Raw genomic sequence first — 15,168 nt, 5'->3', positions numbered from 1 at the left:
AATCTCTTCCATTTTCTGAATTACTATATTACAATTAAAAAGGTCGAAAACTCAGGGCTGGCCCAGTAGTGTAGTGGCTGTCTGTGTGCTCTGCTTCGGTGGCCCGGGGTGCATGGGTTTGGATCTGGGGTGCCGACCTACACACCACTAACCAAGCCATGCTGTGGCTGCGTCGCACATACAAAACAGAGGAAGATTGGCATAGGAGTTAGTTCTGGGCCAATCTTCCTCACCAAAAAGAAAAAGAAAGTTCAAAAACTATCAATAGGATTTAAAATGTGGTATATTTAAACTGTTTACATTTGGGGCCGGCCCACTGGTGCAGCAGTTAAGAGTGCACATTCTGCTTCGGCAGCCTGGGGTTCGCTGGTTTGGATTCGGGGTGCGGACATGGCACCACTTGGCAAGCCATGCTGTGATAAGCGTCCCACATAAAAAGTAGAAGAAGATGGGCATGGATGTTAGCTCAGGGTCAGTCTTCCTCAGCAAATGGAGGATTGGCTGCAGATGTTAGCTCAGGGCTAATCTTCCTCAAATAAATAAATAAATATAAATAAATAAACTAATTAATTAATTAATTAATTAAATAAAATGTTTACACTAAACAAAAATAACACTCTCTGCAAACATACACATACAAACTTACACACGAGTTTCTAATATATATGGCTCACTTGAAGATAAGGACAAAGTTTCCATGTAGCAACTGTCTTGAATGTGAGGCACAGGCCAAATGGTCCTTTGGCACCTCCTCAGACAGACCCTGCCCCCAGCGAACGCCTCACTCCGACTTTGCTTCTCTCTGGAGTCTTCGCTGATGCTCTGGGCAGACCTGGGTGCACTTTCAAATCTGGGTGTTTTTTTTTTAAACTTTGCACCACCCCAAATCATTTTAACTGTTTCTGTGGCCATGTTTCCCTGATTGAGAAATCTTTGAGCCCTGCTGGAGGTTGAATATGTGTGTCCCTCGCCCAAAATTCATATGTTGAAACCTAATCCCTTCTATGATGGTATTTGGAAGTGGGGCCTTCGGGAAGTGGTTAGGTCATGAGGGTGGAGCCCTCATGAGTGGTATTAGTGCCCTTATAAAGAGGTCCCAGAGAGCTCCCTTGACCTTTGTGCCATTTGAGGACACAGCCAGAAGGTGGCAGTCTGCAATCCAGAAGAGGGTTCTGACCAGAGCCCAACAAGGCTGGCACCCTGATCTTGGACTTCCAGACTTTAGAACTATGAGAAATAAATTTCTGTTGTTTTGGGTTGGCCTGGTGGTGCAGCAGTTAAGTTCGCAAGTTCCGCTACAGAGGCCCAGAGTTCACTAGTTCGGATGCCAGGTGCGGACCTACGCACTGCTTGTCAAGCCATACTGTGGAGGCGTCCCACATATAAAGTAGAGGAAGATGCACATGGATGTTAGCTCTGGGCCAGTCTTCCTCAGCAAAAAAGAGGAGGGTTGGCAGCAGATGTTAGCTTAGGGCTAATCTTCCTCACCAAAAAAAAAAAAAAAAAATTCTGTTGTTTATAAGCCTTCCAGACTATGGTAGTCTGTTATAGCAGACTGAACAGACTAAGAAAAATACAGAAACAACGAGCAGTATGAAATATTCCTCTCTCTCGAAAAAATATCCAATGAATGAATGAATGAATGTAGGTCCCCTCTTCTCTCTCCTCCCCTTTATTTTTTCTCAGTTCCGTTTAAGTCACCCAAAGAAAGATGATGCCTAGGGCTTGGTTTGTCAGAATAGACTCTTCTACCTAAAACCCTGCTTTTGTAGATTTTGTATATATACTCACTCATGACCAGAACCATGTTAGTTTCATCCTGCAAGTTGAATTTTTGAGGAAATATTTTTGTCACATTTACCTAATTGGTCAGAATGGCCCTTTAGCAAAATTAAATGTTCCAAGAAATAATTTCTTCAGTATAGAGGAACAGTTCCAGGTTGAAAGACAAAAAATTGTAAACTGAAAAGAAATTTGTATGAGTAGTATTTTATTTTATTTATTTTTTGAGGAAGATTAGCCTTGAGCTAACATCTGCTGCCAATCCCCCTCTTTTTTGCTGAGCAAAACTGGCCCTGAGTTAGCATCCATGCCCATCTTCCCCTACTTTGTGTATGTGGGATGCCTACCACAGCATGGATTGCCAAGTGGTGCCAGGTCCACACCCGGGATCCGAACCAGCGAACCCTGGGCCACCGAAGTGGAACGTGCATACTTAATCGCTGCGCCACCGGGCGGGCCCCTATAGGTAGTATTTACTTGTACATGAATATACTTTCCATCTGCACACACAAATTCAAGAAGTGATGAACTATGTTCTTCACAGGGGCGCCAACAAAATGCGATGGCAGCCCTGCCCCATTGTGAGAATTCAGGGCACAGGAGGGCTCTTTTCCTACTGCCAATGTCATATCTTCCCTTTTCCTTTTGTTTTCGGTGCCTGGGGCCACCCACTTCCACACTCTCTTGAATCAAAACTCATTCACATTCTGAGACATGCTTTCACTGTGACTCATTCTGGTCCTTTATACGTTCCCACATTTAGGAGCCGCATACAGAAAACACCGATTTTTGTCCTCATTAATGCTTCCTGATTCCATGATAGTTGGCGCGCTTAGGATTTTTATATTCTCCAATCTCTTCTCTAGTCTCCGAATTTTGTTGTATGCTTTTTCTTTTCATAGCCCTCATTTACTGTAAAACTGAGTATTGCATAGCAGAAAAGAAAATTTAAAAGCGTCTCATGAGAAACCTATTTTTCCAAAATACTGGAAAGCTGGTGTACACTAAGCTGGTATACCTCCTTTTTGTTTCCTTTATTGAACCTGGGAATGGTTTTTTCCCACCCATAAAAGGAGCAGAAATCTGAAAAAGCTCAGGTTCAATTTAAAACCCAGAATCGAAGCAGTTTGAGTGGGTATTAAATGGAACAAAAAAGCTTTTCCTCATCTCTCTTGAATTTGTTTTTATTTTTATTCTGGTAAAAAGGTACGATCGATTTCTCCTCTGTGCCATGATAATCAAATATTGCCTCAGTCAGCAGGTGAAAAAGGGAAGAGTTTTTACAAAATGGCTTTATGACCAGTTTTATAAATACCGATAGTTTATCTTCTTTGAAACTGTATAATGTCAGACTGCCCAGCAACGTCCGGCTCAGGGCAATTTCTGGATCTACGCATCTGCACCTACGTTCACTGTTTGAAGAGGTTTATTCCCATGAATTTCACAAATTAAACTGAGTTACAGATTTTATCTCTTTGCCTACGCCCTGGACTATGTGGGCTAATGAGAAGTGAGATATAGACAAATTAACCAGGCAAATACGACTTTACAGTTCCCCGTAACTTTTAGAATAAATGAACTTTGCTAGTTATGATTAAACTAAGACAGTGTTTTGTTCACATCTTTATTTATTTTATTTGTTTGCATGTGTGTGTGAGGAAGATTTGCCCTGAGTTAACATCACTGCCAATCCTCCTCTTCTTTTGGTTGAGAAAGATTGGCCCTGAGCTAAGAGCTGTGCCAGTCTCCCTCTACTTTGTATGTGGGATGCCTCCATAGCATGGCTGATGAGTGGAGCAGGTCCACACCAGGATCTGAACCAGTGAACATGGGCCGCCGAAGTAGAGTGCCTGGAACTTTGACCACTCAGCCACAGGATCAGCCCCCAGTTTGCATCTTTATTACACATGCTAATTCATCAGGAGCACGGGGAGGAAGGGAAGAACTTTCATGTATATTATCCGGTAAGAGAAAGACAACTCATATTTAGTATTTGCTTTGGATCATAATTTTGTGTGGCAACGTGGGTTCCCCTGGAAACAGTGTCTGGGATGAAGATGAGAGGGAAGGAAGTGTACTATGGAGGTCCCAGGAATCAGCATGTGTAGAGGGAAGAACAGAATTGGGCAGAGGGAGACGTCAGGATGCGATGCGATAAAGCCTCAGTTAACCTTACTTGGAGTTCTATTCTGTGCTCGGGAGAGGAAGCTGGGCTGGTTGATCATATTGATCAGTTGCTATGGATAAGGATTGCCCAAGAGTGTGGTCTGGGGCACAGGGGCTTTCTGCAGTTGAATCAGTCTCTGAAAGGGTTTAACAGTTGAAGGCTGCCTGCTATCAGGTCTCCCAGAAACTGGAGAATAAGTCCTTCATTCTTAGGGGGGAATCTGGGAAGCACAGTGTCCACTGCAGATGGAAATGTCACATGTCATAAATCAGTCCTGTCAATTGTGTCCCTTTAGATTCAACAAGAAAAATGTCATGGGAAATTATGTCAATAGTTTAAAATTCATGAAGCAGCATAAACGAAGTTATTGTAGTCAACAACATACCTATTATGCTAATTGCATTTTCTGTAGGATATTTTTTAATATGAAATAACTCATGTTATTTATGGAACAACCCTGTTAGAAATTAAGGAAATAGAAGGATGAATAAGATAGTAGCATAACTCTCTTTCTAGAGTTTACCACCAACGCTAACAGAGTTTAGAAGAGACAAGATGGTAGGATAAATAAGTGTTCTGTATTGATGAACACCATTATGTAGGGTCAGACAAAGTGTGTTGGGATTTAGAAGAGTTCAGAGTTCATTGTAAAAGAAATGCTTCCTACGTAAGGTATGTTTGCACATGGCTTTGAAGAAAGAAGAGGATTTGGTTATTAATAACAGATATTGACTGGAAATGGGAAGAGATTGTGATTTAAGTAAAATTTGCAAATAAATGAGTTTAGAAAGCACTGGCTGTATGCAAGAAACAGGAAAATAAGTCAGTATGGTCAGAGTAAAGTGTGTGTGACGGGGTGAAGTGGGTGATAACATGACAAAGCTAGAATGAAGACACAGAGGCAAGCCCTAAATTCCAGATACAAGAATTTTAGTTTTTTCACTTGTAATAAATGAAAATAAAAAGCATGTCAAAACTGTCAACTTAGACTTCCATACCCTGTGAAAATATCTTTCAAGAATTAAGATGAAATAAAGATGCTTTCAAATAAACAACATCCAAGAGAATTCCTTGTCAGGAGACTCTTGTTACATGGATGCTGAAGGAGGTGATTCAGGCTACAGAGAAATAAATCCCGGGAGCAGGCTGGATCCTCCAGAGAGAAGGAAGCGCACTGGCTAGGATGAAATGTTGGTAAACATCAAGACTGTCTTTCCCTCTAAATTTCTTTATAAGATTATTGACAATCAGAAGCAAAAATGATAACAATACATTGTGAATTTTACTATATAGAGAAATAAAGTAAATGACAATAGCACAGAGAATGGGAGGGCCAATGGATTCAGCCTGTTGTAAAGAACTTACATTGTAAATGAAGTGGTATAGCGATAACTCAAAATGGAATGTTTTCAATTAAGGACGCACTTTCTAATCCCTGATACAGTGGTTCACAAAGTGGGGTGCCTTGACTGCAACGTCAGCATCACCTGGGAACTTGTCAGAAATGTAAATCCCAATGCGTTTACCCACCCTACACTGTTAGAGACTTTGGAGGGAGGTACGGCCCTGCTGTATTTAAATAAGCCATCCAATTTCTTCTGATGCGTGTTAAAGCTTGAGTGTCGATACGGATGTGGGCACAGGCACTACTGTGTACCATTCAGGATGTTTTTATTGGTTTAAACATTTTGGAAGGCCATGTAGTAATATATATGTTCATACCAGTTTACTGGATGATTCTTTTTCCATAAATTCAATCTAAATTGAAATTTGTAAAATGTGCAATAGTAAATGCATAAATATATGTCTTGCATATAATTTATAATATCAAATAAATGGGAAATATCCATATTCTCAGGAGAAAGGAAAATGTTTGATCAAATATGATACAGTCAAGTCATTCTGCTATTAAAATAAGTATTAGGACTATTTTTGGGGACATGGAAAACTCTCGAAAATATGTTATTCAATTAAAAAACAGATTGCAAAATAGTATGTATAGTAGGATTCTGTTAATGCAAACACACATCTATGCGTAGTTTTGGTATTTATGTTTCTGGGTTAAAAAGAAGCATGGTTATAAAACATAAGTTTAACACATGGTTAAAAGAAAAAAAATGCAAACCTTTCAGAGGAGCATATAATCAAAGTTCTCAGCCACATCATCTAACTCTAAATTTCCCTCCTCTAAAGCCAAGCATTTTAAATGCTTCTCTTATTAAACCTAGAGTTATTATTTATAAATTCTAACTAATATGCTTACATCTCTATTTCTTGTTTAATCAAGTTTAGACAGTAAATATCAAATTTCTACTTTAAAAAATAAGGAATTAGCTCATTTACATTCCCCTTAAATGACATTCTTCCTTCCTCTAAATTTGTATGATTTTATATAAATATAAAACAATATATTTTATATATAAATTATATAATTTATATAAATTTATATAATTGTTTTATTTAATTTATATAATTGTTTTACCTCATATCAAATGGCTTAAAACTGTTAATTATGTACTTAAGCTTATATTCTTTTTTTTTTCTTTTTTTTGAGGGAGATTGGCCCTTAGCTAACATCTGGCCAATCTTCCTCTTTTTGCTTGAGGAAGATTGTCGCTGAGCTAACAACTGTGCCAGTCTTCCTCTATTTTATGTGGGATGCTGCCACAATGTGGCCTGACAAACAGTGCAGGTCCGTACCCAGGATCCAAACCTGGAACCCTGGGCCCAAGCAGAGCACAGGAACTTAACCACTACAACATGGGCCAGCCCCTTAAGCTTTTATTCTTGACCGGTTGATTTTCGACAGTATTCTCTAATTGCCGAATATATAAAAGAAAAAATGAGCAACTTAGATTGCCTTCTTCCTATTCTCCCTTTTCACATCCCAATTTCTGCCAATTCTAACATTATTTTTATACTAACAAGGTTTAGAACATTTACATTTTATTCCAAAACTGTAATGAAGTTTTTATGACTATAGGTTGATTTAAAATTTGAAAAAAGGCAATAAATAGCATTGAATACATTATGATTATATAAATAAAGTTCAATTTACAACCAAGCCATTAGATGGGATGGACCTATGGGAAAGGAAATATCACCCTATGGCTCTAAGCTTGTGCCGTTTAAAAAAGACTATTCTAAGAGTAACTGGATAGATCGAATTTATGCCACATTTTTAAGTGCTTGATATTTTGACCACAATTTTCTAGAATAGCGTTTTACATTTTTCTTGGGGTTTATCTTTACCTTGTCTTTTCCCTAAGCACTCACGTTTATCATACCCTTAAGATGCTCAGCTCTTCCAATTAAACTATATATTGCATGGAGTCCACATTCTTTTAAGGGATAGGCTTGTGGGAGGCCACACCTTTCTGGTAAAGCATGAAATCTTTGCTCTGTGGGCTGAGTTCGTGGTGAGCTGTTAACCCAGGATTTCTTTTCCTTGTTTCTACTGTTTCTTTGATCTTAATCATTCCACTTTTGAGACTATTGTTTCATTTAATTATTATACAAACATTTTTTTCAGGAAGAGTTCATAAAAAGTACATTTTCTGAGATTATATAGATAGGAACATTCATATCATCCTTATATTTGACATTATGCCGATTTCCTATAAAATTCCGGGCTTATCATCATTTCCCCTAAGTAGCGAGAAAATATGTTTGTGTTGTCCTCTCTGTAGTTACAGTTACCAGAAGTCACACTGTGTCTGGAACAGTCTTGGGTCACCATTATTGTCTGGAGTCATTTTAGTGGCATGCCTTTGACTATAAAATCTTCCGTGGTTGGATTATAAGTTCTATAGTGACACTTTTTGGAAACTGTCTTTACTTCTGTATTTCTGAAGTTTATGAAGTCTATGTGAATCATTTTTCATTTATTACATTTGGCGCTTCAAGGCTTCATCATTTGAAGATTTCTCTTTAACTCTCGAGCACGTGCTTCTTTTATTATTATTATTTTGCTTCATGTTCTCTGTTGTCTCTTTAACTCCGAATTTCTTGAATTCGGACCTCTTAGATTGATCATATTTGTCACTTGTTCTTTTACTATTCTATGCCTATTTTATATTTTTTGAATTGGTGCCTTTATACTGAATGTTTGGAAAAGATTTTGATTTTTGCCTTCATGCTTTTAATGGAACTTTAATTTTTTTTTAAGAAACCATATTTTAATCTTAAAGAACTCTTTTCTTTTCTATATTTTCTTTTTTTGTGATAGACATCTAGGTTTTCATTGTATTGTATAGTCATATCTCTAAAAGAATACTAATTGATTTTTTTTGGAATTCTTTCTACTCTGAGTTTCTGTTTCCTCCCAGCTTAGACATGTTATTTATTCATTTAGATCCTTCAATTTTTGTTCTGGTTTTCTCACATATCTGTGGTAATTTTGGATGTCCATTCTTATTCTAAAATGAAGACTAAATCCACTCATATGAGCAGTTGGCTTGGGTTTTTTTCTGTTGCTTTGTTCTCCTGTAGCCCCTTCACCCCTCCACCAATGAGAGAGTTGACTAGAAGCTCTGCTTACATACACAAGCACTTCCACTGATCATCCTTGCTCTGTGGTGCATGGCTAGAGAGCAGACAGGTAAGCACAATCATCCCAAATGCTAGAATGTCCTGGGTTTGCTCAGGAACATTGACAACATCAAAATCCCAATTGCCCCCCAAATGTAATAGAATGTATACAGTGTTCTGGCTTTTGCCTCGGGATAATGGCTGGACTGTGAGTTACTCAGCACGAAGAGGCAGGAAGCACTGCGAGCCAACAGGATTCTTTGTGGACTTTCTGGTTCATCAGCCTTTTCTGATCAGCTCTGCACTTCTTCTGTAATCCGTATGCGAGGATTCTGGGTGTGCTGGTTCTCCAGGGCTCTGAAAAGAAAACAAAGCCACTTCCGTTGTTTCTCTCTTTGGGGCATCTTCTGGGCCTTTTCCTCCTCAGTTCTCATTATATGTCAACACCCCTCCATCTACTTTCCATTTTGCACAAATCCGATTACAGCTTTGACAAACCGATGACATCCACTTCCTTCTTTTCTCTACTGTGCTTTAAAACCTTTCGCACTTTTCATTGACATTTCAACAGAGTTTTAGGGGACAGGAAAAGGTACATTCTATCTGAACTATTCCTTTTTAATGAAGAATGATATTAGTATTTTGGGGGAAAATGTTTTCATTAGAAAAAAGTTTTATGCTAAAAAAAATTTGTGAAATGCCGTGTTAAATAAATTTAACAGGATTTAAGTAAATCCTGAATTTAAGAATTAAGAATTTAAATAAATTTTCAGGATTTCTCCATCTTTAATAAGCCATTTTCAAGGTCAATTTCCAAGAACAAGATATGTAGCATAATTCAAAGCCTCTTTTCTCATATAAAATGTTTATATGGCAAAAAACCCCACCTATTCTTGTGTAAAAAGCCAAAGATATTAGATTAACAAACTAAAATGCAGCATGAGCTCTTAAGGAAGAAGAAATCTCAAACTTAAAGAGTATAGAACTAAATAATGTCAGTGAACAATAAAGAACTTTGAGACTCATTTGAAATATTTTCACCAAATTCAAATTCCGTTAAGTTTTATTAAGACTTTTACTAATTCTACCAATGTACTATGGTTTACAAAATTAGCATTTTGCTAACTACATACAGTTATGGAAATGTTTTATATTCAGTTCCTTTTACTCCATAAAAAAACAAAAAAAAGGACTAGGTGACAATTTAGAAAACCTCAGATGACTTGGGGATTCTTTTAAATAATAATCCAAACTTTGGGATACTATTTAAATTCCCCACACTTCTTTGAGCTACTGTGAAAAGTAGTTTCCTTACGAGATTTCTGTATAGACTGTAAATATAATGAGAAAACCTGGTTGACAGTATTTCAACATTTCTAGCTCTCGCTTCACTTATTATCTGAAAGCACTGAAGGATCAACAATAAAAAAAAAAAGTGGTGAAAATGAAATTTCCTTTAACTTTTTTGAAGTTCTAAAAGGTTTTGGCTCAAGACAAAATTGGGAGAAAAGGTTGAAACTTGGTTTAGCATACGTATTTATCTCTTATTGATTCACAGATCAAGAACAAACAAAATAGGAATAAATACATAACGTTTCCTATTTTTAAATTAAACTTAATAGTTTAAACAAAATGCTCAAATGAAATTTAAATGCGATAATAGAATCTTAAAATATTTTATTGCCAAAACCTCTGAATACATCATAATTGAAGTTTGATATATATTTGTTTGAAATCAGATCATTACTGGATTCATTTATTCTGATCTCTGAATGACATGTATCTGTGTACAAAAAGTTCCTGGCAGCACCATTATTATTATTATTTTTTTTTTTTTTGAGGAAGACTAGCTCTGAGCTAACATCTGCTGCCAATCCTCCTCTTTTTGCTGAGGAAGGATGGTCCTGAGCTAATATCCATGCCCATCTTCCTCTACTTTATATGTGGGATGCCTACCACAGCATGGCTTGCCAAGTGGTGCCATGTCCCCACCCAGGATCTGAATCTGCGACATCTGGGCCGCAGAAGCGGAACCTGCACACTTAACCGCTGTGCCACCGGGCCGGCCCAACGTCATTATTTTTGATGCTATAAGTTTTGCTGTGTGTAAGAAAATTATTAGACAAGTGAAACAATTTTTTTTAAACAGATTTTTTTTTTTTCCTTTTTTCTCCCCAAGGCCCCCCAGTACATAGTTGTATATTCTTAGTTGTGGGTCCTTCTAATTGTGGCATGTGGGATGCTGCCTCAGCATGGCTGGATGAGTGGTGCCATGTCCGTGCCCAGGATTCGAACCAACGAAACACTGGGCCACCTGCAGCAGAGCGCGCAAACCTAACCACTCGGCCACGGGGCCGGCCCCAAGTAAAACTATTTTTAACAACATATTAAAGGTATTTGGTAGAAGATGCAATTTTGAGTAATTTCATCACTCACTCCCACAGGGATGAACAAAAATACACTTAAGAAAATTTTAAAACTTCTTTGACCCTGGATATGGAAAATTCAAGAGTGACCTGAGAGGAATTTAGAAACAGGATAAACAGCAACATAACAAAGAACCACCACCACCTAAATGAAAGCATACAGGGCAGGGTAACTCTCTTTTGACTTTGTTCACAGCTGCTAAACATCATGGCTCCCCACCCCCAAAATATCTCATATTTCCCTGGCCTCGTTCTCTTTTTAACTGTTGAATGATGGTTGATGTGGCTGTTGCTGATAGTATTTTTTATAGTACTTCTGATTTCTTAAACTGCTTTGATATATTTTACACATTTTAAAGAATGTGGGAAAGCATCCTTGTCCCCATATTATAGATGCTTCTTGTATTGTTACTGAAACCAAAGTGTGTTCGCTTCTGGGCGAGTTACATCACGCTGTCCACTAGAACTGGTTGTCTCACAAAGTAAGGTATATTGGTGGCAAATAGGAGATCGTGCAGAATTATTCCTAAAGTTGTGGTGTTCCCAAACAAAGGGAAGCATGGACATTTATTTCAGATGAGGAGTGAATATTCAAAAGGGAGAGTGGGGTATTCGCTTGCACAGGCTCAGTTGGCAAACATGCTTCCACATATGCTGCAGGTTAGGGTAATAAGGCCTAAGCTCCTCCTGGAGAGACCTTAGCATTCAAAATAAGGCAAAGGTCATAGGCGTGGCTGTGGTGAGGCTTGGTCTGGTTCAGGGTGGTTGGTGATGGCATCTCCTGGACATAACAAAAGGAAAAAAGAACAATTTGGAAAAAAGTTAAATGCTTCCAAATTCACCCGTGAGTTCCTCGGGGCAACTAGTCAGTGACAGTAGGGCAGAGAAAATTTTTGACTTCAGAGAAATCATGATGCGTTAGTGACAAGCCAAGTTTTGCGTGGAGGTGCCTAGACCATTCCACTCTCCCCACGGCCTCGGCTGCTTTGAATAGCTATGGTATCTAAATTTTATTGTATTCTTAATATGCTGATTTCTTATTTTCCCCTTCCAGAAAGAAGTCTCATTTATTGAATATGCTTCCTTAAAGACTTCGGAGAGAAAAGTGTCTTGTTTTATTCAAGTTATACAGCACAATATTTTGGAACACAAGCCACACAGAAAAGAAGAATGTATTAGTAAGCTCCTGTAATATGCCAGGGATACACAAATAATGCATGAAAAGACTTGAATACAATGCCGAGCACATGGTAAGAATTCAGCAATTGGTAAGTATTATCATTATTTGTGTATTATGTTTCCACATTTACTCCTCCCAGTAAACAATTCAGGTAAAAGTCTTCATCTTGAGCATAAAGAAACTGAGACATAGACTAAGTGATGAATATGAGGTTTCTCAAGTTCAGAATTTGGGCTTCAAAATTCAAGGACCAAGCTCTTTCTTTAATAGAGCAGGGTTCCACAGGATAGAAATTTTCCAGCCTCTCTGTGATTGAGAATCCTCTGGAGAACTTGAAAAACTTTTCATCTCCAGGCTTAAGCACGGACACAGAGTGTGGCCAAAATATCTGCTGACTGCTTGTTTTCAGACTTCTTGCCTCCAGAACTGTGACAGAATACATTTATGTTATTCTCAGCCATCAAGTTTGTGGTCATTTGCTATGGAAGTCCTAGGAAACTAATACAGCATCCATATGTGGCCTGAACGCGATAAGTGATAAATAAATATTAGTTATCCTCAATTATCTTTAGGACACTAGGTCATAGGCGAGTCTGTGTGAATCAAGAGGAAAGCCTTTTATGAAAGTCTACTCACACTAGAGTGACCTCATTCTGCCTTTCAATTCGAAAGTTCTTTCTGCTAAACAGTTACATAGAGTATATTTACAATGTGTCAAGAATTCCGCAAAGTGCTGAGAACACAAAGATACATATAGTAGTCCCTGACCTCATAGAATTCTGTAGAAAACAGACACAAAAACATATACTTGTTGGGGCTGGCCCCGTGGCCAAGTGGTTAAGTTCGCGCGCTCCGCTGCCGGCGGCCCAGTGTTTCGTTGGTTCGAATCCTGGGCGCGGACATGGCACTGCTCATCAGACCACGCTGAGGCAGCGTCCCACATGACACAACTAGAAGGACCCACAACAAAGAATATACAACTATGTACTGGGGGGCTTTGGGGAGAAAAAGGGGAAAAAATAAAATCTTTAAAAAAAACCAAAACATATACTTGTTTATTGAAAATGCTGTGGTAAACTTAACTACAGAGACAGGCAAAAGGTGACGTAGCGGGGTGAGGAAGGGCTCCGGATGCAGTGTGAGGGGGACGAGGATCAGGAAGAGGGCACCAGGAAGACATAAGAGACCTTATCAGAGCAGAAAGCAATATTTTGTCCTTGAAAATCAGATCACAGGAATGAGTGCCAAAAGGACTCTGTTGAAGTATCTATAAATAAGATTTTTATATGATTGATTTTTTTTGTTCTATAAATTGCTAACTGCCTATTCTATTCTAAGAGTATATTTAAAGTTTTGACTCCATTCCAAAAAACCTAATTGCAATTCTGGCTTTAGCTATGTGTTTTCAGCATTGTTACTCTTTTTTTTTTTTTCCTTCACAGTCCAAATTCCTACAAAACACCAAACATATGAATGTTTATGAACTAGATTAATGGCTTTCTTGATAAGGATCATGAACACATTTTTCCCACTATGAGCTGAGTCCATTCATCCATTCAAAATTATTTATGGAGCCCTACTATATTTGTCATCATTACCTCAGAATATAATGGCTTATAGTATACGTTATGAGACTAAATAATTAAAGACATTTAATTTTCCCTAGGTGAGACTATTAGATAAATATTTCATTCTCTGATTCAGATTATGGGATCTAGAATATTAGGTAAATTTATAAAACTGATTATAGAATATTGTACATAAAGAAACTTAAAATCTGGTGCCCTGAATTCCTTACATTTAATGCAAGACTCTTAGGTTAGACAGAAAATAGTAAGTAGAAACTATAAATGAGAAATATAAAAATGTGTTATCAAAAAATAATAGTTATTTTTAAGAGCAGCAGAGACAGCTGGATGTCTGATACCTGATAGGGAGGCACTGGAGAAGCTCCTTTCCAGAACAGCCTGCTCATCCCGAGATTCTCTCTGAAATATTAAACGAGGGATCAAATAAACCGAAAAGTTGAATTAACTTGAAAAGACTCATGACCCTACAAGACTGAAAATACGGCTCAGATTTAGCAAGAAAAATTCTTCCAGAAATAAAAGAAAAGTTCTTTGCCTGTATCCCATGGGCAGGGCAATCTTCTGCAAACGCTTCATAATTGAATCACAGAAAAAAGAATCAGCGCCAATAAGAAGTCAAAATCTCAGTCAGCAGATGTGAAGTTTTTACATCTTCGAAGATTTTCGAAGGGCAACCCAACCAAGATTAGCCTAACCAACAAAATGTGCCTGGACCGAGAAAAATCGGATTCCTATCTGCAAGCAAACTTATTATATAAGAAGTAATTCCAAGATGATCAAATATTTATTTTTTTTTAAAGATTGGCACCTGAGATAACACTAGCTGCCCAAGTCTTCTGTTTCTTTTCTTCTTCTCCCCAAAGCCCGCCACTACATAGCTGTGTATTCTAGTTATAAGTCCTTCTGGTTGTGCTATGGGGAACGCTGCCCCAGCATGGCCTGATGAGCGGTGCTAGGTCCATGCCCAGGATCCAAACTGGTGAAACCCTGGGCTGCTGAAGTGGAGCACACGAACTTAACCACTTGGCCACGGGACCGGCTCCTCAAATATTTAAATATAATGTATTAAAACATAAAAATGCAAAAGGAGGGGTCGACCCCATGGCTGAGGGGTTAAGTTCATTCACTCTGCTTCGGCAGGCCAGGGTTTTGCTGGTTCAGATCCTGGGTGTGCACATGGCACCACTCATCAGGCCATGCTGAGGTGGCGTCCCACATGCCACAACTAGAAGAACCCACAACTAAAATATACAACTATGTACTGGAGGGATTTGGGGAAAAAAAGCAGAAAGAAAAGAAAATGCAAGAGGATAACAGAGGTGAATTTAATGAAAAAAATTTAGATTGGGAGAATTTTCTATTATATTTTAAAAACTAGGAATCATAAAAAGTGCATTTAACTACATAAACCTTTAAAATTTACTTGTTTTTCAAATAGCCAAATATATTTAAAAAATCGTTCAAACCTTATTAATCAGGGAAAATTAACTTAAA

Source organism: Equus quagga, chromosome 12 (assembly GCF_021613505.1).
Source record: "Equus quagga isolate Etosha38 chromosome 12, UCLA_HA_Equagga_1.0, whole genome shotgun sequence".
NCBI classification, from domain to species: Eukaryota; Metazoa; Chordata; class Mammalia; order Perissodactyla; family Equidae; genus Equus; species Equus quagga.
Note: the sequence above shows the minus strand (reverse complement) of the source record.